The sequence below is a fragment of the Callospermophilus lateralis genome, chromosome 2 (assembly GCF_048772815.1).
Source record: "Callospermophilus lateralis isolate mCalLat2 chromosome 2, mCalLat2.hap1, whole genome shotgun sequence".
Classification (NCBI taxonomy): domain Eukaryota; kingdom Metazoa; phylum Chordata; class Mammalia; order Rodentia; family Sciuridae; genus Callospermophilus; species Callospermophilus lateralis.
This window is the reverse complement of record NC_135306.1, coordinates 61637295-61660835: the sequence shown is the minus strand read 5'-3', so window position 1 is coordinate 61660835 and position 23541 is coordinate 61637295. Positions and strand designations below refer to the sequence as shown.

Genomic DNA, 23541 nt, shown 5'->3' with positions numbered 1-23541 from the left:
GGCTGAATGTTCACTTGTTCAATTATTTATACAAAATTTGGAAGCTTCTGCTTGCCCTTTGGGTCCCTATCAGCTGTTACCAGGTTTCTTATTGACATCTTACATGTGAAAGAGGACGTATGGTCTGGTGGTTTCTGCCTTGATACCCTTTTGGCTCTTATCAGGGTTATGAAAAATGGCATGTCACTTCACCCAGACTCTTGTCATGGTTGTGGAAAGTGACTTGTTTTATCAGGCTATGCCTGATTGACATATCAGAGGGCTCTATGGCTTGCCTGGTGAAACTACAGGTTTATTTTAAGATGGAGTCTTAAAATGGAGTTGCTTAGGCTAAGGCCTAAGGCCATCCTTACAGTGTTCCAAGCTAGTTTAGTTTGCCCCAACTAAAGATGACGACAAAGGTGTCCCAAGATAAAGGTGGCTGCTTTCAGAAATGGGGTGTCGAGTCAGATGGAGCCGGGAAGTGAATCTAAGATGCTGTCAGTATTGTAACTTTATTGACTCTCTAAATGTGATTAAAGACTGGCTAAAATCTCATCCCCAGATGTTCCTTCTAAGGCCATTTGGTTCTCTGCCAAACATTGGGTAATAAAAAGAGTTTGCAGGCTCTCTGAAGAGTAGAGAAAAGACTGCAGCAGTTCAGGGGAGAAATCAAAACAAAATCACAAGGTAAGACTGAAACCCAAATTGTGGGAGAATTTTATCCAGGTTTTGCAAAGAAAGATCTTAGAAGCCATGGAAGAACTGTTGTTTATTTTGGCAAAGTAATTATTAGGTTGATTTGTTGTTATTATTATTGCTAATAGAAGTAAAAGTTGATAACAATTGCTATTAACTTATAATTCCATTTTGCTTTCTTCTGGATTATCTGTAAAATTACTAATAAATTACCTAAAAAGATTAGTCTTTATAGAATTTCTCAGCAACCTAAATGTTTATCTCTTTGTCATCACTGTTTAGCTTATAATATCCATAGCCAGAATGTAACTTTTTCCCCCTTTGCATTTATAGAGGAAAGAATTTTGAGGCAAACTTTCACTTAGGGGATGAAATAGTCCAGGCTGAAAGTCAGGAAAGAGATGAGAAATGGGAGCTGCCACTTCTGATCAAGGGTTATAGAAACAGCTTGCAACTAACTTCTTGGAAGATGCATGATTTTCAATTGTGAAAAGTTCAGCTTTGTCAAAGAATTAAATTATTATAGGGAAATATGGCATTACGAAAGGAAAAAAGTATATATCTGGGAATATTTATGCCAGTAAATCTGATATCAAGAGTTTTTTTTTTATGTGAGTATGACTGCCAAAATCAAAATTAATGTATCATTTATTCAACAACTTGAAATTTTGGCAAACATGTGGAAATCAAGAGTGCCAAAATTTCCCTTCTTTATATTCCAATTTGTAGAAGGGATATTTAGAAATATTAAAGCCAAAAACTTAACTCCTTAAATAATGAAAGGAAAGTTTAATGTTGTCATAAATACAAAAAGATTCTTGGTTCAAAGCCATCAGGAAATTATGATAAAACTCTAACCTCTGTTTTCCCTCCAGATTCTCTGGAGCTGACATCTGAATACAAAAGAAATTTGTTTTTCAGTGCTCAGGAACAGAACCTATGCCTCTAGCATGCTGGGAAAGCACTACCATTGAGTGCAAAGAGGCCATAACCTTATCATTAAGAGAGGATAAAGTGGGAGCCAGAAATTTGAGTCAGTTTCCTCTAGCAGCAGACTCCTGGCATACGTTGCTTTTGGTATTATTGCTAAATTATGCTATGCATATGAAGATTTTGTTTTGTTTTGTTTATGTTTTAAATGAAGAGTGGGATACAACATAATAGTACAAGCAGATTTTTAGGGTCCGACAGGCCTCAGATCCATTATCTGTCATTGACTAGTTGTATGATTTAACTTTCCTGAGCCCAAGTTTTTTATCTGTTTGATTTATTTTTGTTTTTCCATTTTGGGATGAAATGTTTAAAAAAAAAAAAAAGCAACAAAAACAAAACCCTACCCAAGAGAAGTGTTGTCATGGGTACTGCAAGTTAGAAGGGGTGGTGAAAGGTAATATCAATCACTGACCACTTATCCCACATTATCCCTTTTAATCTTCATAGCACCTCTGTGAAATAAATATTACCTTATCCATTTATGAAATTAAGAAAGTGAGATTTGAAAAGATTGTACAAGATGATAAAATTAGTCAATTCCAAGTCAAAGATTAAAATTTAGGAAGAAGTCTCATTACAGGAAGAAGAACTAAGAAATAAGAACAATTTTAAACTACTTCATTTAGTGTGTCTCTAATACATATTGGAAAGCCATTTCTTGACTCAGAATTTCTACCATTTTCAAAAGCAAAAAATAATAGTGAGAAAATGTTAAAACCTTCCACTTATTTTTTTCAGGGATGTGTTCACTGTTATCTGAGGAAAAGGGTCACTGTGAGCCACCATTCTCTTATGTAACTTCCTTTGCCATTCCTGTTGCTATGAATCAGGAAGGGTCCACCCACAAACTTAGCTTGGTGCTTTACTTTTTTCTTTTTCTCTGCCTCCTCCTCCTCCTCCTCCTCCTCCTCCTCCTCCTCCTCCTCCTCCTCCTCCTTCTTTTTCTTCTTTTTTTTTGTTCTTGGAGCTTTACTTTTAAATAAGCTAATTTGAATTTTAAATATATCTAATTTGGCCTCTATTTGCAATACCTCACAAGTAAAGAAGGATTGTGAAAAATTTCCCCACCAATGTGGTACATATGAGAATGCACTAAAAAGTAATCATAAGAATGTTTTTCTCGTTATTTCCCACAGAATTCTTAACAAAGTCTCAATATTTTCTTTAAAAGTTCAACAGAAATTCATAGTTTTGTGTCTGCTATGTTCAAATCTCAAGCATTCTAACTTCTTAGCCTTCTGGCTTAACAGTGTCAGTTGTTTAAGAAATACTACTTAAGCAAATTGTTTTCTTAAAGATGAAATTACAAGCTTTTCTCCTCTTGTTGTCATTTAGGAGTTTATTATACCCAAACATGAACTTTCTTAAACCTGAATTTATTATTTCCAAAATTTCTCCTTCCTGGTGTTGTATTTGTGTGTGTGTGTGTGTGTGTGTGTGTGTGTGCGCGCGCATGTGTGTTTGCAGTACTGAGGAGTGAACCCTAAGGGTGCTCTACTACTGAGTTATATTCCCAGCCTTTTATATTTTTTAAAATTTTGAGACAGGGTATCATTAAGTAGACAAGGCTGTCCCTGAACCTGCCTCAGTCTCCTGAGTCACTGGGATTACAGGTGTGTACCCCCAGGCCTGGCTACACATACATTATGTACTGCTTATCTATATTCTTTAGCAATCCTATTCAATAACACATAATCAATAGTCAGTATAACTGCTTCATATTGGTAAATTATTAATACTAGTATTAGGTTTTCTTGAGCAATAAGACTATGCTAGTCTTTTTATAAAGACTCAACCATAGGAAAAGTTACATTCCTTCTGATGTAATTTCATGACAATCTTTAGCTTCCTAATTTTTATTCCATAAGACAAATGATTCAGGGGCTGGGGTTGTGGCTTAGTGGCAGAGTGATTGCCTCGCACATGTGAGGCACTGGGTTTGATCCTCAGCACCACATAAAAATGAATAAACAAAGTTTAAAAAAAAGAAAAATAATTCATATCTGAATGGATATATAGAATAATGTCTTATTAAAGAGAATGCAATTTTTTCTTTACTTATTCAAGAGTGTGTTTTGTGAAAGCCTAATCATAATTGCTATTATGTGGTGTCCCTTAATAAAATAAATTGGGGGCTGGGGTTGTGGCTCAGCGGTAGAGCGCTCGCCTAGCATGTGTGAGGCCCTGGGTTCAATCCTCAGCACCACATAAAAATAAATAAACAAAATAAAGGTATTGTATACAACTAAAAAATGAATATTTAAAAATAAATAAAAATTTAAAAATAAAAAAATTGATGCTAATAATACATACAGGAGTATAAACTGTTCTACAGTTTAGAGGGTACTATGCCTAGTTTATGATAGGTAATGCTTATATCTGGCTAATTTTTAATTTTTTTTTTTTAGTTGTCAATGGACCTTTATATACGCAGTGCTGAGAATAGATCTCATTGCCTTACACATGTTAGGCAAGCGCTCTGCCACTGAGCCACAACCCCAGCCCCTGGCTACCTAATTATTATTACCTTCATTATATCAAGCAGGACTTCTCAGTACTGTCTAGTCCATGAGAGACCGAAATTTAGTAGTATTAAAGTCATTTGCATTGTGATGTAACAGTTAGAAAAAAGTTTTTAGTTTTCTCTTTAAAAGAGGTGATCAACAGAGTCTTTTCATTTTAGTAGTTTTCACTTCAAGCTCAGCCGCTGGGTAACCAAAACTAAGCCTACGAACAATTCTACAAAAAGATGATGAAGATACCAATTTGGCAAAAAGCTAGAGCAGCCCATTATCCATAGCGTGACGGTCAAGTTTTTAGATCTTCAAGTTGTATTTTTATGACCATTGCACAATGCAGCTCTGATTAAATTAAATGGGGATGAAATATACAAGATATGGATTGAGTCTTAGTTTATTCAAGTTAATGGCCAGGAACTCTCTGTGCACTGAAACAATATAGAGGCTTTCCACTAAAGCCTATATACTCTTTATTATTAATGTCTTATAATAACCAAATAAAAGTTATCTAATACACAAAGCTGTGTATTAGTGTATACCCATTTAGTTGTGAAAGAATTCCATGGTCTATCCATGTGTGATGTTTAAAACATTTAACAGCTGGTATTGCATTAACAAAAACAACAAAGGAACAGTCATACATCTAACCTAGCCCATGGAGCCTACCAGCTGAATACCAGCTAACTTGTAAAGGTGTGGCAGTGAGGTATTGTGAAATATACAAAGCTTTACAGAATTTTTAACAAACTGTTCTAATACATCAGTGTTTCTGAAACCATTCAATAAGCATATTTTTCTTCTAAGAAAAATCTTGTAGAAGATGATAGCAGTAACTATAGCATTTGCAAAAGAAAAGGCTTCCATGTCATAAAAATATACTTAAAATTAACTGCTAAAGGTAACTCAAAACAATACTTTGATCATAAAACAATTTTAAGTTCTGTTCTACTTTGAATAACAGTATGGACTTACGAGTTTGTTACTGTCGTAGCTAAATCATTTAATTAGATATAACTCTTTTTAATCTTTTGAGTCAAACCGTGACAGTTTGACACATGGAAGCCTCTTTATGCTGGTTCATTTGTTCTTTTAGAACCACTTCATAGTCAGGTATGGCAGCACATGCCTATAATCCCAGCTACTTGCGTGTATAAGGTAGGAGAATGGCAAGTTTGAAGCCAGCCTGGGCAATTTCTTGAGACCCTGTCTTAAAATTTAAAGAAAATAATGTAGCTCAGCAGTAGTGTGCCTCTGAGTTCAATTTTTAGTACTGCAACAAAACAAAACAAAGCAAAACCTACCTCAAGGTTTTTTTTTTTTTTTTTTCAATTAAACATTGCTTTCAGGTAACAAATTGTTCTCTTTAGTTCTGAAAGTATTGATATTGGTTTTCTTAGTTGGTAGCTATCTTAGTTAGTGGAGGATAGGGAAGCCTACTTAACAGTTTACTTTATGAATATAATGTTAGCTGCAGTTTAATTTTCTTTTTTAAAAGCTTTTAATTATGAAATATTTTCATACACTAAAGATAATATACATAATGTAAATATAAATGAAAGTTCTGAAGAAAAACAATAAAACAAATACCTGTGTATCTAACATCTAGCATAGTAAATAGAGTATTACTAACACTTTAGCATCTAGCATGATAAATAGAATATTACTAACACATTTGAAGTCCCCTCTGTGCCATTACCTAGTGGCATCCTTTCTTTCCTCCTAGAGTCAATAATATTTATCATTCCCTCTCTTCCTTTATGATTTTATGAAGTTTGATTTTCAGCCTTTACAAGTCATTTCATTTTGTCACTATTTGTTCATCCAAATTACTTAATGCATGATTTATAACTATATGATATTCATAATCATTTTATAACTAAATTTATATACAAATATTTTTGATAAACAAGTCCAACAGGTGTTTTACTGTTTTATAATAAAATAACAATAACACTGTTACATTAGCAGTCTGTAAACTAATAGTAAAAATAGTAACAACAGCATTATTATTGGCAATCTGCATTTTTTTAACTATTTACTACTACCTTAAGTAGTTTTCAAAATCTTGTTCTGACAAAAAAGATTTTCAGCTAATCTTTTCTATTTTTTGATATATCATGCTCATATATAATATTCTTTTATTGATTTTAATACATCAATTTGGATATTCATTTTTTAAAAATTTTTTTAAATATAACATTATTTAAATATTACAATGTGTAAAACTTCATATTTATTTAAGTATATTATTAAGTCAACCTCCAGAGTATATTAGTTTTTTGCCATTTCATTTTAAGTTTTAGAAAATGTCAGTGTAGATTACACTTAAACAAAAAAATGAAAAGAATTTGCATCACTTGATAAGCTTTTAGCTACAGTAGTGAAACACTAAATTGAACATAATTTAAAAACATAATGATAATTTTTACTTATTTCCCAGACATAGTGGCACATCCCTCTAATCCCAGCAATTTGGGAGTCTGAGGTAGGAGGATGGCAAGTTCAAAGCCAACCTCAGCAACTTAGGGAGACCTTGTCTCAAAATAAAATATAAAAAGGCAGCTCCCTATTAGTGAAGGACACTGTTGTTAGAGAAAGAACAAAGTCTAGGAGTCCTAAGTAAGTCAAAGAAAACTGCTGTTTTGTTTCTCTTTTAATAACACCTCAATAGAGAAAAGACTTCAGTAGAAAAAGTTAGGCTATGTGATAATGGCTTTGGCTTTCACTTAATATTTTGGGAATTATCACTTCTCTTGGAGTAGATTTTTATTGGGTGTGTATTGCTTGTGTTCATGGAAACATTACTTGTGTTCATGGATATTCTGGGAATTATCACTTCTCTTGGAGTAGATTTTTATTGGGTGTGTATTGCTTGTGTTCATGGAAACATTACTTGTGTTCATGGGAGACACAAGTAATGTTTTTGTACAAGCTCATAACTCTCAACAGACTAAAATCTTATTTAGGCTCATTTTTAGAGAATTAGAAGGTCAATTCCTATCTTGTGTACCTCAGAAACCAGAACTGAAGATTCACCCTCTTTGTTTATTGTCAGAAATGTGTGATGGCTGTTGGAAAGAATTAAATTTTGAGGAGAACAAAATAAAGAACAACTTGTTTTTCACAAACACTAAAACTACCAAGTTTGTCAATTTAAAAATAAAGTAAATAAAATAAAATATAAAAAGGACTGGGGTGTAACTCAGTGGTAGATCACCCCTGGTTTCAATACACACACACACACACACACACACACACACATACACACACAAACATAATATCACTTGTTGCTTACTTAACAAAAAGTTCAGAGGGGGTGCTGTCCTAGAGTTGACATAAAGAATCAAGAACATCATTAAGGACCCAGGCTTTTCCCATCCTTTTTGCTCTGCCATCCTCAGGGATCATAAGCATTATGTTCTCCCAAGGGCCAAAAAGCACTTAATCCTCACATGCCTCTTATTTCAAGAAGAAAACATTTCCCAAAAGTCCCAGGCTGACCTCCCCTTCTGTCTCATTGACCAGATCTAGGTCACATGTCTACTATTACACCCTTTGTTGGTAAGTAGAAATAAAATTTCTATGAATTGCATGTGTTTCACATATCTATATTTCTTCTTTGGGGAAAGAAAAGAGTAATTTATAGCTCAAAAACAACATTAATACTCAAAAACAACATTAATTAATACTCTCAGCACCATCTAACTCCTGCAGAATTCCAACTTTTTTTTTATTTTTCAAAGACTTCTTGCCCACCCTTGAAGAGCACAGTTGAACTCTTTTTAAAGTTACTCTTAGATCCATGCTATGTGGGAGGCTGAATCAGCTGGATTGTCACAAGTTCGAGGCCATCCTTGGCAACTTAGTGAGACCCTGTCTCAAAATAAAACATAAAAAGGGCAGGGGATGTACATCAGTGATAAATCACTCTCCTGGGTTCAATTACCAGTACTGAGGAAGTGAACTAAAGGCTGTTTTTTGTCCAGAAAAACTGAAAATTAATGAGATCAAAGGGGATATTTGAGGTGTTTTTAAGACTAAAGCAGAAAACAGCCTTTAATCAAGCATATCAGAAGTATGTATTTAGTGCTAAGGAAAAAGGAATGTGTTTATTTCATGTCTGACCATTTCCAAACACAGATGTTGAAACTCCTTTAATTATTTTTAAAAGTAGTTTTAAATTATTTAACTCTTTAAAGATTCAGTGTAATTCTTCTTATTTAATTCTGTCAATGAATCTCATTGACCACCACACTTGAATCAATATATTTTAGAATTCACTGATAGTCTCTCTTTCTCTTAACTTAAAAAAACTGCAAAGTTTACTGACATAGAATATAGACATAGAAAATTAAACAAAATTGCACAAATTGTGTAGCTTAATGAATTATCACAAATTGGACATACAATGTCATCATATGAAGAAATTAGAAGAGTACAGAACCCCAGAAGCCTCCTCATGCCCCCTTCTAATAACTACTCTCTATCTTAAGGATAACCATTATTATGCTTTCCTACATTACATAGTCACACACTGCATAACCACATTTCAATCAATGATGGATCACATATAAACAGTGGTCCCATAAGATAATATCCCTAGTGATGTTGTAGCCTCCTTGGTTTGTGTAAGTACACTCTAGGATGTTCCCACATTGAGGAAATCACCTAATGATTCATTTCTCAGAACATATTTCCATTCTTAGGCAATGCATGGCATTACATTTGCCCATAGGTTTTGAACTACGCATAAATGAGTTCATACATTATACACCCTTTGGTATCCTGCCTCTTTTGCTCAACATTATATTTCTGAGATACATATGTGTGGTTTCACATAACCGTAGCTTTTAAATCTTATACCTGTAAATGTATATATCACAATTTGGGTTATTTCCTAAGTAAAGATAGAGGACTACAACTGCTAGAAATATTCCATTGCATTTTTTTAATATTTATTTTTTAGTTGTAATTGAACACAATATCTCTATTTGATTTATTTATATGGTACTTAGAATGGAACCCAGGGCCTCTCACGTGCGAGCCATAACCCCAGCCCCCCCACTGCATTTCTTTTGGTGAACATTTTTATGCCTTTCTGTTGTATAAGAATTTCATATATCCCAATCCTTGCCAATACTTGATAGCTTTTTCATTCTCATAGGATTTTGATAGGAGCATGAATTTTCTGGATTTTGTTGTTGTTGTTATTGAAGTTGTTTGCTTTGTGGTGCTGAGATGGAACGCGGGGTCTCGCACATGCTAGGCAAGCAATCTATCACTGAGCCACATCCCTGGCCGTTGTATTTTCTTTACCTAACCCAGAAATACATCTGTTAGTCTGGGACAACCTGTATGTTTTTCCAGACTTAACTAACTAGAAAAAAGGATCTTCTATAGGATTATAATTTTGGAGCTGAGGGACTCCTTTGTTGTGTTCCAATTGCAGGGCGAAATTAATTAGGGAAGAAAACATTAATAAAAAAGAAAACATTAATAAAAGAAACCATTATATTATTTTTCTGTTTCAGAAGAAAATGGTCTGGAATACTGGGATACTTTTAAAAATATTCTACTACAGTTAAAAAATAAATAAATAAAAGGTTTCACCTTTCAACTTCCTATCAAAAACAGAGTTTTTATAGACTTTTGAATAGAATGTACTTAAAAAAAATTGAACTAGGTTACTGTTGAATCATTATGAACTAATGATAATTTACCTTAATGAATTTTTTATATTATTACATTGTTCAAAAAGCATATAATTAGACAATTACTTGCTTTGTTTAATTTATCACAAGCATTTCATAAACCAGACCATAAAGGGTTTGTACATTTGATACCCAAATGCTAAAGGCTGATTGGTTGACTGACTGGTTAGTTTAGCTGGTTAGTTTTTTGTGTGTTTGTTCAATTTTTATCTTCTGGTTGGGGGCCAGGAGCCTGAGAATAAAATGTTTAGTGCACTTTTGAAACCTGTCTTTAGTCTTTACAACGTAACTAGCAAATGCTTTGCTAAACAACAGTTGTTCTCCATTATTGAAGAGAAAACTTACAATTTTTTAAAAATATATATATATATATATATATAAATAGAGTTGGTATATTTATCTTCTACCAATGCAAAGTTGTGCCATTGCAACTGGTACTTTAAGCTTCCTTCTTAACTGTAGAGAATAGAATCCTTCTTCTCTCATTTCCATTAATACCTGCCTTGTTCTTTCAGAAACTCTTCTTGTTATTCCTTGTTATTTTCTATTGTTGGCTTCAAATGAATTCACTGGCTCACAGGATATATTTCAAGTATTTATTGGAATCTCTGTGTACCAGGAATGAAAGTAAGGAACAACTTTCACTGACTCTAAATATATATATCCGTGATATACAACACAAATTTCTTTTTCTTTATGTTTGAAAAATATGCATACTCAATCAGCCTGCTGCTCTACAAGTGAATAAATTTAAATAGACATATTGCAGAATGAAGTGTAGTAGCTCTTGCCCATAATCTCAGAGACTCTGGAGGCTAAGGCGCAGGATGATCAGAAGTTTGAGGCCAGCCTGGCAACTTAAGGAGATCTTGTCTCAAAATAAAAAATAAAAATGGCTGGAGATGTAACTTAATGGCAGAGTGGATTCAATCCCTGGTACTGCAAAAATATAGATAGATAGATAGATAGACAGACAGACAGACATATCTGTGGGTAATTAGGCAAGATCCAGAAATAATTTTTCATACATACATGCATATAAACACAATACTATCTTTTCATGAATAAACAGAAGTGACAGAATTTGATATATTAGCATTCTGTACCCTTCCATTGCAGGTCTAGGGTATGAACTTTTTTAGAAAGAAAATCATATAAAAGTCTAAAGCACTGAAATAAAGCAAAACAAATCAGATTTATCCCTAGTTTTATGAACTGATTTATAACCTAGTGACTCAGGTGTACCCACACAGTGTGACTTGGCACTTGCTTTTCCCCTGTGAATTTCTTAGCAAAGCCTTTGTATGTGGTAAGATTTCCCCTACCTTTTCTTCCTCTGCCACCTTCTACAGAATGCTGTGTCAAAATATTTTCTGTGACTCAGTTTGAGTCACATTTTCAAAAACTCTTTCTTACTCAAGCCTTATGCTTTCTTACTAACTAAAAGGAAACAAATCAAGGCTGTATCCCATTATCTCCATCCAAAAAAGTGTACAGTTTCTCTTCTAGAGAGGAGACATTGCACTAACAATGTATTAAAAGAGTTATTAAGTTTTACACATGAAACATGAGGACAGCACCAAAAAGTTCTCAGATAAACTGAAACTACTTTTCCTCACATTTTTTCTATGTTGCTGTTTAATGTTTTAAAGAAACAACAGCAGGGTAGAGAAAACTAGCAGTCACACTAGTGCTTTGTGAGTTGGAAGACCCAAGATCTGGTCCTGGCTCCCCCAAGTACCCACTCACTAGCTCTGAGCATCACTTTCCTCATCTGTAAAATAAGAAGTTTGAGGCCATCTCTGCAGTTTTTCATTTGTGTGTGTGTGTGTGTGTGTGTGTGTGATGTGTATTTGTTTGAGGGGGGTACCACGGATTGAACTTATGGACACTCAACCACTGAGCCACATCCCCAGCCCTATTTTGTATTTTATTTAGAGACAGGATCTCAGTGAGTTGCCTAGGGCCTCACCATTGCTGAGGCTGGATTTGAACTTGAGATCCTCCTGGCTCAGTCTCCTGAGTCGCTGGGATTACAGGTGTGTACCACCACATCAGGTCGCTGCAGTTTTTAATAGTGCTCAATGGACCACAGAGATGCTTCATTGGTTCTGCAAATATCTGTAGTTAATTTCACAGGTTCTGGGATTACTGTAAGACTGCATGCATGCATTCATAGTACTATCAAAATTGTTTTTACTCATCTCAATAGACTAATTCATTATTCTTTTTGTAATTGTTATTTGATACATGCATACATTGTATAATCGTTGAATGAGGTCTAACACATCTACATCCTCAAACATTAATCATTTTTTAAATTTTTTATTCTAATTTGTTATATGTGGCAGCAGAATGAATTACAATTCATATTACACATAGAGAGCACAATTTTTCATATCTCTAGGTGTATACAAAGTATATTCACACCATTCGTCTTCATTCATGTACTTAGGGTAATGATGTGCATCTGATTCTACCATCTTTTTTACCCCCTTCCCCCTCCCTTTCCCTCCCTCCCCGTGTTTCTATCTAGATTTCATTTAGTCTTCCCATGCTCCCCCTCCCAACTCCACTATGAATCAGACTCCTTATATCAGAGAAAACATTCGACATTTATTTTTTGGAAATTGGCTAATTTCACTTAGCATATATTCTCCAACTCCATCCATTTACCTGCAAATGCCATAATTTTATTCTCTTTCATTGCTGAGTAATATTCCATTGTGTATATGTACCTCATTTTCTTTATCCAATTTTTGGGTCTTCTAGGTATGGAATCAACTGAAGGACATCTAGATTGGTTCCACAGTTTAGTCATTGTGAATTGTGCTGCAATAAACATTGATGTAGCTATGTCCCTGCAGTATGCTATTCTTAAGTACTTTGGGTAGAGACTGAAGAGTGGGATAGCTGGGTCAAATGGTGGTTCCATTCCCAGTTTTACAAGAAATCTCCATACTGCTTTCCATATTGGCTGCACCAATTTGCAGCCCCACCAGCAGTGTATGATTGTGCCTTTTTCCCCACATCCTCACCAACATTTATTGTTGTCTATATTCTTAATACTGTCATTCTGACTGGAATAAGATGAAATCTTAGAGTAGTTTTGATTTTCATTTCTCTAATTGCTAGAGATATTGAACATTTTTTCATAATTGTTGATTAATTGTATATCACCTTCTGAGAAGTGTCTGTTCAGTTCCTTGGCCCATTTATTGATTGGGTTATTTATTTATTTATTGGTTTTTAGCTTTTTGAGTTCTTTATATACCCTAGAGATTAGTCCTGTATCTGATGTGCAAGTGATAAATATTTGCTCCCAAGCTATAGGCTTTCTATTCACCTCATTGATTTTTTCTTTTGCTGAGAAGCAGCTTTTTAGTTTGAATCCATCCCATTTATTAATTCTTGATTTTAATGCTTGCACTTTAAGAGTCTTATTCAGGACGTAGGGGCCTAATCTAATATAATAGAGATTTGGGCCTACTTTTTTTTTATATTAGGTACAGGGTCTCTGGTTTAATTCCTAGGTCCTTGATCTGCTTTAAGTTGAGTTTTATGCATGGTGAGAGATAGGGGTTTAATTTTATTTTGTTGCACATGGATTTCCAGTTTTCCCAGCTCCATTTGTTAAAGAAGCTATCTCTTCTCCAGTGTGTGTTTTTGGTGCATTTGGCTAGTATAAGATAACTGTAATTATGTGGATTAGTCTCTGAGTCCTCTATTCTGTACCATTGGTCTACCAGTCTATTTTGGTGCCACTACCAAGACCTTTTTGTTACTATTGCTCTGTGGTATAGTTTAAGTTCTGGTATAGTGATGCCACCTGCTTCACTCTTCTTACCAAGGATTGCTTTAGCTATTCAGGGTCTCTAATATTTCCAAATGAATTACACAACTGATTTTTCTATTTCTATGAGGAATGTCATTGGGATTTTGATTGGAATTGCATTAAATATATACATATATAAAATATTTCATCCTTCAATGAGAGAAAACACTTTCTTCTCAGCAGCACATGGATCCTTCTCTAAAACAGACCATATATGCTTCTGGTAGTATGGTCATTTTGACAATATTAATTCTGCCTACCCAAGAACAAGGTAGATCTTCCCATCTTCTAAATTCTTCTTTAATTTCTTTTGTTAGCATTCTGTAGTTTTCATTGTAAAGGTGTTTCACCTATTTCATTAGGTTGATTCCCAAGTATTTTGGGTTTTTGTTGAGGCTATTGTAAAAGAGATGGTTTTCCTAGTTTCTCCTTCAGAGGATTTGTCACTGATATACAGAAATACCTTTGATTTATGGGTGTTGATTTTGTATCCTGCTGCTTCACCGAATTCATTTATTAGTTCTAGAAGTTTTCTGGTGGAATTTTTTGGGTCTTCTAGGTATAGAATCACATTGTTGGCAAACAGTGCTAATTTGAGTTCTTCTTTTTCTTCTGTATCCCTTTAATTTCTTTCGTCTGTCTAATTGCTGTGGCCATTGTTTCAAGAACTATGTTAAATAGAAGTGGTGAAAGAGGGCATCCCTGACTTGTTCCAGTTTTTAGAGGGAATGCTTTCATTTTCTCCATTTAGAATGATGTTGGTCTGGGGCTTAGCATAGATAGCTTTTATAATGTTGAGATATGTCCAGGTTATCCCTAGTTTTTCTAGTGTTTTGAACATGAAGCGGTGCTGTATTTTATCGAATTTTTTTTTGCATCTATTGAAATGATCATATGGTTCTTATTTTTAAGTCTATTGATGTGATGAATTACATTTTTTGATTTCCATATGTTCAACCAACCTTGCATCCTTGGGATGAACCACACTTGATCGTGGTGCACTCTCTTTTTGATGTTTTTGTATTTTATTTGCCAGAATTGAATTGAGAATTTTTGCATCTATGTTCATTAGAGATATTGATCGGAAGTGTTCTTTCTTTGATGTGTCTTTGTCTGGTTTTGGAATCAGGGTGATATTGGCCTCACAGAATGAGTTTGGAAGTGCTCTCTCTTTTTCGATTTCCTGAAATAAATTGCAGAGCATTGGTATTAGTTTTTCTTTGAAGGTCTTGTAGAACTTAGCTGTGTATACATTCAGTCCTGGTCTTTTCTTGATTGGTAGGCTTCTGATGGAATCTGCTATTTCATCACTTGAAATTGATCTGTTTAAATTGTGTATATCATCCTGATTCGATTTGGGGAAATCATATGACTCTACAAATTTGTTAATGCCTTTGATATTTTCCAATTTATTGGAGTACAAGTTTTCAAAATAATTTCTAATCATCTTCTGTATTTCTATAGTGTCTACTGTATATTTCCTTTTTCATCATGTATGTTAGCAATTTAAGTTTTTTCTCTCCTTCTCTTCATTAGCACGGCGAAGGGTTTTCTACTTTCATTTTTTTTCAAAGAATCAACTTTTTGTTTTGTCAATTTTTCAACTGTTTCTTTTGTTTTAATTTCATTGATTTCAGCTCTGATTTTAATTATTTCCTGTCTTCTACTGCTTTTGGTGTTGATTTGTTCTTCTTTTTCTAGGGCTTTCATATGTAATGAAGGTCATTTATTTTGTTAACTTTTTCTTCTTTTAAGGAATGACTTCTGTGCAATGAACTTTGCTCATAGTATTGCCCATAGGGTCCCAGAGATTTTGATACATTGTATCCTTGTTCTCATTCACCTCTAAGAATTTTTTAATTTCCTCCTTGATGTCTTTTACAACCAATTGTTCGATTCGGTAGCATATTATTTAGTCTTCAGGTGTTGGAGTGGCTTTTATTTTTATTTTATCATTAATTTCTAATTTCATGCCATTATGAATGCAGGATAGTACCTTTATTTTTTTTACATTTGCTAAGATTTGCTTTGTGGCATAATATATGGTCTGTTTTAGAGAAGGATCCATGTGCTGCTGAGAAGAAAGTGTTTTCTCTCATTGAAGGATGAAATATTTTATTTATGTTAGTTAATCTAAGTTATTGATTATATTATTCAGTTGCATAGTTTCTGTTCAGTTTTTTTTCATACAATCTATCCAGTGGTGAAAGAGGTGTGTTAAAGTCACCCAGAATTATTGTATTGTGGTCTATTTGCCTCTTGAACCTGAGAAGAGTTTGTTTGATGAATGTAGATGTAAATTTATATGGAACATATAAATTTATATGGAACATATAAATTTACTATTGTTATGTCTTGTTGATGAATGGTTCCCTTAAATAGTATGAAATATCCTTCTTAATCGCTTTTGATTAACTTTGGCTTGAAGTCTACTTTATTTGATATGAGGATGGAAAGCACTGCTTGCTTTCACAGTCCATGTGAGTGGTATGATTTTTTCCAACCTTTCACCTTCAGTCTGTGGATTATTTTTTCCTATTAGATGAGTCTTTTGGAGACAGCATATTGTTGGGTCTTTTTTTTTTTTTTTAATCCAACCTTCTAGTCTATGTCTTTTTGGTGTGTTTAGGCTATCAACATTCAGGGTTATTATTGAGACAAGATTTGTATTCCCAGCCACTTTTGTTTAGTTTTAGTACTTGACTAGGTTTCTCCTTTGATTAGTTTTTCCTTTAGTGTAATACCTTCCTTTGCTGATTTACATTGCTAATTTTCAATTCCTCTTCATGGAATATTTTGCCAAGGATGTTCTGTAATGCAGGTTTTCTAGTTGTAAATTCTTTTAACTTTTGTTTATCATGGAAGGTTTTTTATTTCATCATCAAATATAAAGCTTAATTTTGCTGGATATAAGATTCTTGATTGGCATCCATTTTCTTTCAGAGCTTGGTATATGTTGTTCCAGGATCTTCTAGCTTTCAGAGTCTGGGTTGAAAAGTCTGCACAGAATCTAATTGTTTTCCTACTATATATAATCTGATTGCTTTCTCTTGTGGCTTTTAAAATTCTCCCCCTATTCTCTATGTTAGTCATGTTCATTATGATTTGCCTCTGTGGATCTGTTGTGATTTTGTATATTTGGCATCCTATAAGCCTTTTGAATTTGTTTTTTCCAATTGATTTTTCATGTTTGGAATTTTTTCTGATATTATTTCATTGAATATATTGCTCATTCCTTTGATTTGGAACTCTGTTCCCTCCTCTATTGCAATAACTCAATAAATTTGGTCATTTTTTGCCATCCCATATTTCTTGAATGCTCTACTCGTGGTTTCTTATCATTTTCACTGTGTTGTCTACATTCTTTTCAAGATTACATATTTTGTCTTCATTATCTGAGGTCCTGACTTCTAAGTGGTCTAATCTATTGGTGAGGCTTTCAATTGAACTTTTAATTTGATTTACCTTTTCTTTCATTTTAAGGATTTCTGTTTGTTTTTTTTTAAGAACTTCTGTCTCACTATTGAAATAATCTTTTGCTTCCAGTATTTGTTTATGTAGTTCTTTGTTGAAATGATCATTTGCTGTCTGTATTTTCTATCTTATATTACCCTCTAATTTAGAGAACATCTTAATCATGTGCACCTAGAACTCCTTCTCTGTAGTTTCTTCTGCTGTGCTGGCCATAGATTCCAATAATGTGGTATCTTGATTTGTTTGAGGCACTTTCTTCCCTTGTATTTTCATATTGCTTGTGTATCTTCCCTTATAGCTCTGCGGATCCAAGGCATTAATGTTTTTACCCAATAAGCTTATAGTGCCCCTATAGGGATCCAATACCTCTCCTTTGAGGTTACAGACAATGTTATCAGATCCCAATATAAACTGTATACACCCTAAAAACAAACATTTGCTATTAAGATGTTTACAGTTTGTTCACAATGTGCAGAAATGGTGAATTCAATTATTATCTACAATATACTTAGTAGGTTTGTAAAAGGGTTTACAGTTTCTGATGGTGGACAAAGAACCAGGGGTGAGAAGTAGGATGATATGCTGAGGAGGTAGGGAGTGAGGATATTGAGTTGGTATATCTTAGGAAGTGTGAAGAAGAAATGTAAAGAGGAAAATTAGTAGCAGGAGAAGGGAGAGGAATTAATTTTGGGTAGACAAGTAAGTGAGAAGATAGTAGAGTGCATAAAACAAACACACACACATATATATAAAATATATTAAAATTGTAGAAATTGGTGGGATAAAAGAAAAACAAGGAATATACAACACAACTTTAATATACTATTCAGACATCCCAGTCCTCAAAATACTAATTCATGCAAAGTACTTGGTTTCACATATGTTGGGGATGCAAGCGTGGGAGAATAGAGCAGGAGAGGGGGGAAAAAAAGAAAAAAAAAATCTTGAAGGAAGAAACAGGATTGTTTTGGTTGGCAATTCCTGTCTTTCCTGCTTCCCTTCTCATCCAATAGGTGAGGTTGTCTGTTGTTAGCTGGTGTCTCTGCCCTCAGGGGGGTGAGGTTAACTAGGGTGTCACTATGCAGGGGCAGCAGCTGCTGGGGGTGGGGGGTGGGGTTAGAAACTAGGTACCTGGCTAGCCGAAGTTCCAAAACTGGAAGTTGTCCCCCACTGAAGATGGTGATGAAGGTGACCCAAGATGGAGGTGTGTGCTTTCAGCAGTGGGCTGTCTTCTTGTTTGTGGGGAACTGAGCAGTGGCATTGGAGATGAGCTCGAACAGTGTGTGGCTGTTGGCTGACTTCAGAGCCTGTGTGAAGTTCTCGGGTGCAGGCAGGCTACTGGGCATAGTATTTCCACTTCTGCAGATTCCCAAGAATGCAGAGACCGGGGGAGCCCCACGTTGGTAGATGGGGGTCCACATGGAATTGGTGTCAGTCATTTCTGCTCAGGTGGGTGGCTGAAAGCTCTGTGTGGGTGTTGATGGTGCCCACTTGGGTACCCAGTAGTCCTGCATGGGCCCCCAGCCCTATTTTATATTTTATTTAGAGACAGGGTCTCACTGAGTTGTTTAGTGCCTCCCCATTGCTGAGGCTGACTTTGAACTTGCGATACTCCTGCCTCCACCTAATTCATTATTCTTAGTGATTGAAATTACAACCTTCTCTTTTTTCTTTAATGTTCTTCAGTTTCCTAATTAATGTATCAAAATGTAGACCTATCCTTTCCTTTTCCTTTTCCCTCCTCTCTTTTTCCTGCTTAGAATTCACTGGTATTCTTATATCTGAAGAGTGGGATCTTTCTAAAATTCTGGAAAGCTCTCAGTCATTATATCTTCAAATATAGTTCCTTCTCTATTCTATCATTTCCTTCTATGATTACAAAGTAGATATACATTAGACTGTCTCATTCTTATCCTCCAAATTCTCCTATCTCATTTTTCATATTTTCCATCTCTACATGTATCTGGATTGTATTTTAAAAAAATCTTCAAATGTATTTTCCATTAACCAACTCTCTTCACCCATGTTAAATCTGCTGCTTCATTGAGGTTTGGGGCTTTTTTTTTTTTTTTTTTTTTTGGTTTGGGTTTGGGTTTGGGTTTTTAAAAGGAAAAAGAAGTAACTTATTTCTTTGCTAGCAAAGGAGAGACACAGGGAGCTCCTGTCCCAAAATCTGTGATTCTGCTCATCAGGGGGAACAGGGACCTCTTAAAGAAGTGATTCAAAGATTAAAGTCCACGTGTTCTCTGTCTGGAGTTATAATTCACTTGTTAATTTGAGAGATGGTATTTTTTTTTTTTAAGATCTCCTGGTGTCATCTGGAAAGTCTGAATTCCTTCATTCCTGTGGTATGTGTGTGCAAATAACTCTACATAGGGTGGGGAAAAAAGGTATTCCTGCCCCCTCCCAGATTAGGGAGGGAGATTAGGAAAGGGGAGGGAGAGAGGAAGAGAACGAAACATGTCCATTTGAAAAATAAGTCACAGTAAAGAGCAGCAAGGGCTATATTCAAGGCATAAATATTTTGCTTTGTTCACTGCTGTATCTCCAGTATCTAAACAAAATATTTTTATTTTATTGTTGTTGTTATTGTTAAGCAGCACTCTATGCATTACCACTGTTACACTTCCCCACTGTAAATTTTTATATTTCATTTCTAAGGAAATGGGCAGTAACATCTCCAAAATGCTTCCTTGTGGACACAGGCAAAGTTGGGGGAAGTAGCCTTAAGTCCTTGTCCTCTATCAGGTGGAGCATGTACAGTTAAGGGTTTTTAGCATCAAAGCAATACAGAAGTCTATGGTTGCAGTTGGCAGGTGACTATAACACATACATAGGGCAGGGATCATGCACATGGACAACTGTGTCACAAATTGACTGTGTTCAGTTTCCTTTTTCTTAAAATAGAGTGATTGATGGACCATCTGTACAGTTAAGGAAGAGAGGGTGGGAATTCCCTGAAGCAAAAGGAGCTTTGGCAGTTGCTGGGATGGTTAGCTAGGTCCTTCCCTTTATTCACATGAACAGTTCCTCTGGTTTAGCCCAAGGTAAACTCACCCCCATCTCCTAATTCTTCAGCAGTTGACTCAACAAGCTTACCAGCCACTTGCATCCTCAGCATGGGAGGCAGTTTTCTCAGGGTACCAGACCTACCCCTAAAAAACCAGAGCAGGAGCTGCTCTTGGGTCCCTTTGTTATCACCAATTTGTTACCAAAAGCTTGGTCCTTGTCCCCAATGCAAAACCAATGAGGACACGGTTTTGAGAAAAAGGAAAAAGTTTTATTGCTTTGCTAGCAAAGGAGAAACACAGGGGGCTCCTGTTCCAGAGTCTCTGATTCTCTGTTGAGTTTCGATATCATTTTTTTTTTTAATTTCTAGGACCCTGTTTGTCTTGTCAATCTTTTTTACAACACTATCTATACATATTAAAATCAGTCATTTTTATGTCATTTCTGATTATTCTAATACATGAAGACTTTACAGTTGGTTTCTGCTATGGGCTTTTATCATAGTGCCTAGAATTCTTCTTTGCTTTATAAATTTTGACTATAAACTACTCATTTTCCTGGAAGTTTTCCTATGAGAATATCTGGTGGCTTGCAATTCTAGCTGAGTTATTTTTTAAGATGGGGAAACTCGGAGTTCAAAAGCTGAAGGGATCTGAGGGGAAGGAAAAGACCCAGGTTTACTAAGCTTAGGAAAGGAGGCCATCCTACTTCTGTTTTTTAAAAAATCACTAAGGACTTGATCTGCTACACAAGCTGGGCTTCCAAATGTGTAAGACATGGAGAGGAGGATGGGAATGGAGTGGAAAATAAAACAATGTGTATTGAAAAAGCCACAAGCCAGCCAGAAAGTCAGCTTCTTTTAAGGCTTCTGAAAGAGTATTGATCCAAGAACAAGAAGACCTGGGTTCTGGTAGACTGAGCCCTATAAAACCATCATTTCTGTACTTCAAAAATAGTAGTGTCAGGAATGAGGTTGTGGCTCAGCGGTAGAGCACTCGCCTAGCACATGCGAGGCCCTGGGTTCGATCCTCAGCACCAAATAAAAATAAATAAATCAAATAAAAGTATTGTATCCAACTACAACTAAAAAATAAATATTTAAAAAATAACAGTAGTGTCAATTTCTTTCAGCTCAACACAAAGTTCCAGCTCCACTTCTCTGTAGATTCCTCTGTAGATCTTGGGAATTTGAACAAAGTCCCCACATATTTTTAGTAGGTGATGCCTGCCTTACTTATAGAGATTTTTTAAGGACTGATCCAAATTACAGAATGACTTACCAAGTGCCTTCTATGGGAAACTTCTAGAAAAATAAATATTACTGAGGCACAACCCTGGTTCCCAAGAAGGTGGCAGTCCAGTGGAGCAGACATACATACACAGAGTTGACTATGGTAAGCAAGTAAGACAGTAAGCAATAAAGTCTATTTCATTTTGGGTTTTTAGGGAAATATTTGAACTAGGCTCCAAGAGTTAGGTTGAAGCTTCCCAGACAAATAATAAGAAGCACCACTAGCAAGAACAGTAGGTATGGAGGTATGAAAGCACATGAGGAACTGAAGAATGGTCAATCAATCTAGTCATCTGAAAGGTAGAGGTTATGAAGGGAGAGATAAGGTGATAAAGTTTGATGGGGCACATAGTGTCAATGTATAAAAATGACTGGATAATATTGCATCCAGAAAAAACATGGAAAAGCACAGAATTGGTTTATAAATGTCAAGTGCTATTCAACTTAAAGACATGCAAGGGCATGAAAACTCAACAAAATGATGAATGAAATTTAAGACCTAGGAATTCAACCCATTCTACCAATCCTCCCCATAAGCTAAAAGAAAGAGCCAGATGAACTTGATATTAGATTCTAGCTTTGCTTCTTATTATATATATAGTCTTTTGCAAGACAATCTCTCTGAGCCACTATTTCTTTCTCTTTTTTTTTTCTTTTTTCTTTTTTTTTGAGACAAGATCTTTCTTGCTAATTTGTCCAAGCTGGCCTCAATTTTGCAACCCTCCTGCCTCAGTCTCCCAAGTAGGTGGGATTGCAGGCAGGAACCACCATAATCAGTTCCTCACTTCTAAAAGGGAGACAATCATATTAAAACTTCAGGATTAAGATGATAATTAGAGATAAAGCATCTGGCCCATGTAACATACCAAAAACACAGTAGCCTCTATCATTACCACCACCAACACCATTTATTAATAGTCTGAAGTAATGCAAACTCCTGGCTGGTTTCATTTCTTCTCTCTTATTGCCCTCCAGCTGTTCCTCACATGGCAGCCAGAACACTAATTTAAAACAAAAAAACAAATCACATCCATTTTACTTGAAATGTTTCTTTGGCTTCCCATGCACTTTAAATAAAATCCAAGCTTCTTCCTCTGGCCTCTAGGGTCAGCTCAACCTAGCTTCTGTCCCCTTCCACTGTCAATCCCATTGCATTAAGCTCTCCCCGAAACCCACTGATCCAGCCACTCTGGCCCCCTTGGTTCCCTAAATACTTCAGGTTCTGACCATCTCAGGGCCTTTCCTCTGGATTTTGTCTGCTCAGAAAGCAACTGCTTCCTATCCCTTCCACGTGTTCTTTGGATGTCTGGGATGTGTCTTCAGTGTCAACTTATCTGACTACACTATCTTAATATTATTCTACTCCCTTATCTTCTGCCCCAATTTATTACTGCTCACTAATATTTATATAACAATATTTATATGACCAAGAAATATTTTGCTTTGTTCACGGCTATGTCTCTAGTACCTAGACCAATACTAGACAAAGTATTTGATTTATTATTGTTATGCAGCACTCTGTGCATTACCACAAAGAGATTCAAATCTAACACTATTAAAGGCCTCAGGACATCAGGGAGGTTAGAATTTTCTTACAATGATTGCCAGTTGTGTTTCTTTTCAAATCATTTAACTACTTTCTTGGGCATTATAGGGTAAACTTCCTCTTTTATGTATTATCCAAATTTTCCATAATGACTATGTATTTTTAATAAAAATTCTTATTAATTGGCCATTTATCTCTGAACAATAACAAAATGTAGGAGATAATATTAATGCTAATGACAAGACTCATCAAAGGAAATCAATCTTATTTTTTAAATTTTTTGAAGTATAATTCACAATAAGGAAAGAAAATTCAACAGCCAACCTAACACTTTTAAGCAGTTCAGTATATTAAAAGAGGGCAATTACTAGTCAAAGAGCACTACCTAAAATATAAAAGAAGGTGAGTGATTCAAAATTATTTTCAAGTTGCTCAGAGGTAGATAACACGATAAAGTCAAATGAAATTTTCATGTAGTGTCCCAC

The 23541-nt window shown here is 35.1% G+C and overlaps 1 protein-coding gene across 2 annotated transcripts in view; it reads left to right on the top strand.

Annotated features, from left to right (window-relative positions):
* The first annotated feature begins 600 nt into the window (after window positions 1-600).
* Il33 (interleukin 33) overlaps window positions 601-23541 on the top strand; it is a 45620-nt gene continuing 22679 nt past the window's right edge. Inside the window, exon 1 of one of the 2 annotated variants that reach the window (XM_076843431.2) lies at window positions 601-669. The gene's annotated coding sequence lies outside the window, so the exon portion shown is untranslated. The remainder of the gene's footprint in view (window positions 670-23541) is intronic. The other variant, XM_076843430.2, reaches the window with a different exon arrangement.